This window comes from Anguilla anguilla, chromosome 8 (assembly GCF_013347855.1).
Source record: "Anguilla anguilla isolate fAngAng1 chromosome 8, fAngAng1.pri, whole genome shotgun sequence".
NCBI classification, from domain to species: domain Eukaryota; kingdom Metazoa; phylum Chordata; class Actinopteri; order Anguilliformes; family Anguillidae; genus Anguilla; species Anguilla anguilla.
Window position 1 is genome coordinate 49,225,337 of NC_049208.1, and position 5,389 is coordinate 49,230,725.

Consider the following 5,389-nt stretch of genomic DNA (forward strand, 5'->3'; position numbering starts at 1 on the left):
TGGGAATCCCTTTGAAAGCCGGTAAATATGCCTCAGGCTTCAGACGTTCGCCCCCCGGTTCCAATCCCGCTCCTTCGTCGCGAACCGGCGAGCGCGGAGTCGCGCAGAGGTGATTCAAAGCCGACGCCGGTCGGCGGACCGGGATGGGAAAATGCATTAGCTCAGTGAAATAGGGTCATCAGCAAACAGGCTTTAAAGGCCCCCCCGGCGAATCAATGGCGGTAGGTGAGGGTAAATTAAGAGATGATGCGGAGCGACTTCAATCGCCCCGAGGACTTGGGGGGGGGGGCGCGGACTCTTGCCGCACTCCCGCCATCCGCTTCAATTAGCGGCTCAATCAGACCTGATTACGCCGGGGCTCGGCTGTAATGAAGACCGTGCCCCCCCCCCCGCCACCCCCCCCCCCCCGCCCCCCAGGACCGAGTCTGAGAAACAATGATCTCCCGGATCGATGGCGTTCTCCGTGACACGGAGCGAGGGGCGAGAGAGAGGGGGAGATGCTGTCGGGAGAGGAGGCCGGAGGGAGGGAGAAGTGTTGACCTTCTCTTTCGGGGCAGAGCCCGGGAACGCTCCGGGCAGCTGAGGCGATCGGTTTCGGAGGAGGGGAGCGTAGGAAAACTGAAGGAGGAGGATATGAATGTCCGAGGAGGCCGGAGGACATGCGGAGCAGGGGCTGACCCACCTTATGGGGGGGGGGGGGGGTGTGTATCTGCAGGACAGTTTTTCCCAGCTGCCTATGGTAGAGAGCTTTTGAGGAAGAAAGTCTTTACACCATGGACCTGTTCGCTAAAGACAAAATTTTGATAAAGTGATAAAGCCTTTACACCACGGACCTGTTCGCTAAAGACAAAATTTTGAGAAAGCATTTACACCACGGACCTGTTCGCTAAAGACAACTATCACAGCCACGAAGGAGGGAGAGAGAGAGTGAGAGAAAGGGAGGGAGTGAGAGAGAGAGAGAGAGGGAGGGAGGGAGTGAAAGAGAGAGAGAGAGAGAGAGCCAGGAGCAGCTGTGCGTGCAGATTTTGAGGAGGAAGCCTACACATGAAACAGGATTTCTCTTCCTTTTTAAAATTACACAATTACCACAGTGAGATCAGAGGAGCAGGGGGAGACTAATAAGAAGAAAATGTCAAGAAATGGGAGGGTAATTGGTCTACTGGAGATCGGGTCATTGGGGGAGGGGGGGGGGGGGGGGCGCGGACGGGGTGGCAGGGACCGGGGGGCTGGGGTTGTGTGGAGGGAGATATTTTACAGTTATGAAGACCACAGCTAGAACCGACTCACCATTTGCCCTTAGCTTAATTGGTGATTTTTTTTGAAGGAAAAAAGAAAAACCCTTCTCGCATTTAATTGCAGGTCAAAGGGAAGGACAAATGTTTGATTGAATCCAGACCTCAAGTCTCTAAATGTAGTTTCAGCTGCCTGGGTCAAAAGCGAAAGCCTTTTTTCAACAAACCGCACCCTCCTCCACAGTCCCATGTTTACATACGCAGGTTTAAGACATCACGTTACGCTGTTTATCCGAAGAGGAAATGAACCCGATCCAGGAGGGGGCTGAACGGGAGAGTCGTGCGGCCGCAAGATGCACATCTCCGTCGTCACGAAACCCAATAAGCACTCCCCGTCCGGCGGTTCATCCAGGTCAGACCGCGATCCGATGTCATCGCTGACCACAATCATCCGTAATCACCTTCTTCTAATGGATCCGAACAGGCAGCTGCACTCTCCTGCGCATCCTGCCCCCCCCCCCCCCCCCCCCCCCCCCCCCCCTTCAAGCGTTTAAAGTAAGGCTGCGGAGCATGATGGGAGTTATTTAAATTGATACGCACATCTTCGGCCGTATCGGGTGTTGCTGCGTTCATTTCACTGCAGGCGAACGAAGACGTTTTAACAAGGGCGCTCTTTCTTCCTAGTGGACTGGAGTAAACTAACCAGTCGGTTATGCGGCGATGAGAAAGTCATCTTTAACGAGCAGTAGAGATGAGCAACGGTGAATTAATTCCAGAATTAGGGCCTGTTGGAAAAGAGATGTAAGCCTGTCAGAAACCAGTGCATTGGCAAAGGGTCAGTGCACCCCTTTAGCCAGGCCTGAGCTAGCCTGCTTCCTGAAGGCTTCTGATAATGAGGAAAGGATCTGAATTAATGGGGTGCCAGTGTAATACCGGGCTGCCCAACCCTGTTCCTGGAGATCTACCATCCTGCAGGTTTTCATTTCGACCCTAATTTGGCACACCTGATGCTTCCTAATCAACAGCTCAACGAGATCTCTGGCTGCTGAATGAGGTGTGGCTTTGTTAGGGTTGGAGTGAGAACCTTCGGGACAGTAGCATCTCCAGCAACAGGGTTTGGAACCACTGCATTATGACGTCATAATGGCATCACAATGTAAGGTCGAACAGCCCTGGTGCAGTAGAGTGGTTAGGGACACGGGCTTCTGACTCAGTGTTTCCGGGGGTTTGGATTGCCTTCTGGGGCTGTAGCATCGAGCAAGCTGCTCGACCCGAATGACGTCAGTAAGGCATCCAGCTGTACAAATTGAGCCGCATGTGCGCAAATGCAATCCGCGTGCGTCTGCCTGGATAAGGAGCGATCTAACTGAAAGCCGGAATCTGTGTTTGCGCACTCTTCACCGCCACCTGGCTTAGAAGCACTGCTAACTGACGACAGGAGGCTGGCCGAATCCTTCCAGGGCTTTGAAAGGTGACCGCGCGCCCGTCTACAAGCCCGTCCCGGCGTTAAAACGGTCGTGGAATTGAATGTAAGAGGGCGTAGCGGATCGAGCCGCGGGACCCGACAGAAAGAGATGTCTGGCGGACGACGCCCCCCGTTTCAAGTGAATCAAAAGGCCGCCTTATTTTCCTCCTTCGCCTCCCTCCCGTCCCTTTTTTCTCTCTCTCTCTCTCTCTCCCCGCTAATCCCCATGCCCTATCAGTGTCACTTATGTCCCTCTCTCCACGCGCCGTTTCTCCCCACAGCCATCCCTCTCTCCCTCTGTCCCCACGACGCAGTGTGTCTGCGTGTGTGTGTGTGTGTTTATGTTTGGGGAGGGGGGGTGGGGGGGGGGGCTAATCCCCTTATCTCCACAGACACAGGCTGACACCAGGCCACTCGCCGCGCTGTAATCAACTGCCCCCGTGTTCTCTCGCTCGCCCCGCCGCTCCCCCCCCTCTTCCACTCAGACGAGTCCCCCCCGCCGCCACCATCGCCACCGCCGCCGCGCTCCTCGGATCCAAATTTAAAAAAACCGGCGCTTCGGCCCGGCCTCGCGGCGAGTGGCGTCGCCGAACCAAGCTTGCGGTGCCATAAAAACAACCACCTCCCTCTCCTCCTCCTCCCCCATCCCCGTCTTTTTCAATAGCAACTGAACACACGCGAGGCCAAGCGGACTGGGGGTCTGGCCAACAGACAGCACAGGACCCGCGCTGGGTCTGGGCAGAGGTAAACGCCAATGCTCCGCCCACTCTCCCCCCCCCCCCTCGGGCTCTTTTACACACCTGGCGAGGCCAGGATGAGGCCACGCCCCTTCCCAAAACACCGAAAACTCCAGGGATGCTCTGCACCGAGAGATAGCCTCCCACTGCTTCAGAACCTGTGTCATGTAAGTGTCTGTGTGCTACCCTTCACAGAATGTCAACTGTGTTGTCATTTTGTTGGAATTTGGTAGAAGAGTTTCTTCACAATCCCTTTCAGCAGTCACCCGCGAACTTGCCACGCTTCTTTCTATGAGTGAAACGGGTTTAAAGTTATTGAATTTTGTCCTAATGATAGGGAGTATTTTTCCACAGTGTTCTTAATGCACGTAATGCCGAGCAGTTTATCAAGACAAGTAGTTAGAGGCAGAGAATCTCCGAAAATTCGAGACCAGGTGCTGGACGTGCTCCAGGCTGTAAGGGTTTATAAAAACGATGAGCCTAGACGGAGTCCGACGGCCTGCTTTCATCATCAAACATTCTTCCGTTCGCGCTCGCCCGAATTTAAGAATCCCGCTCACCTGCATTCTCATCCGCCAGCTGTTTCCGATCTCCTCCTCCTCCTCCTCTTCCCCTTCTCCGCCTCTCCTGTTTACACTTTGCACTTTCATCTCTCCTCCGAATTCCGGGAGGTGGGCGGGAGGTCAGGAGCCCCCCCCCCCCCCGGTAAACGTCCTCGTTGCGGCGGCCAGGTGCGGGAGACATTTTCCCCGGGGCTACGGGCTAATGACGGCGTTGGGCGCGCCGGGGATAACCGCTTCCTCGTGCGCCGTCGAGCCCCCGGCTCGTCGCCGTCTAATGAATGCCACGCGGAGCTCCTTTCATCCAGCTGAAACTGCTGCTATTTTCAGCCCAGGTGGCGACTGTGCAGCACGGCGCGGCTGAAGGGCACAAAATGGCCGACTTCCTCCATGGTGGGAAGGACTTTCACCTCCACCCTCACCTCCACCTTCAGCACCACTATATTTTATTTAAAAAGTATACCCCGTTAAAAAATGGCAGCAATCTCGCCAGTGAAAAACCTTTTACAGAAGGAGGGGAAAACCATAAATTTGTATAAAAACTGTAAAAACCTTAACTGTATAAATCCTGCATTTTATGGGACGGCCATTAAATAACGAGTTATTGCTGTTATTCTGCATGACTTTGACAATGTTTTGAAAAAACAGCGTACTGTTTTTCTGAGTTTTTTATTTTTACAGTGTATCTATGTATGTCAGCGCGCTACGTGTGTAAGTTTACCAGATAACACAAAGGACAGATGTGGCTGGATCTTGGTGAAACCTTGGTCGCTTTTAGGAAAAGATAAAAAGATAAAAACTTTAGAAATTGTTGATGAAATGTGCAAAGGTGTGTGTATGGGGGGGGGGGGGGGGGCGTGTAAGTGGGTGCCTGCAGCCAACTACCCTGAGACCCACTCCAGCTCTTATAATAATAATAATAATAATAATAATGCTACTACTACTACTACTAATAATAATAATAATAACAATAATAATAACAATTTATCTTACAATAACATTGCAGTAATAAGGGCTTTTAATAGTCCCATAAATTGAAAATTGAGTGCTATGATTATGATTACGCAGATAATAATGAATTGTGCACGCATCAACAGCAGCAGTTTATCAGAACAATTTCAGTAATTGCAATGCGCAATGACAATAACAGCAATAATGAAGTCACGGCGAATCGCGTGTTAATACACCGGAAATGACCGCAATGAGGATTCGTACCCTGTGCGGTCCGTGTGCGCCTGCAGAGAAAGCGACGCGGTACACGCAATGCAAAAAGGGGCACGTGTCGCGTGATTGACAGGTGCGGATTGGCAGAACAGTCACCTCTACAAATGGAATGGGTAATAGAAAAATATGTTCCGATAAAATCAACTCAAAGGATATTATTTGCTATTGCGC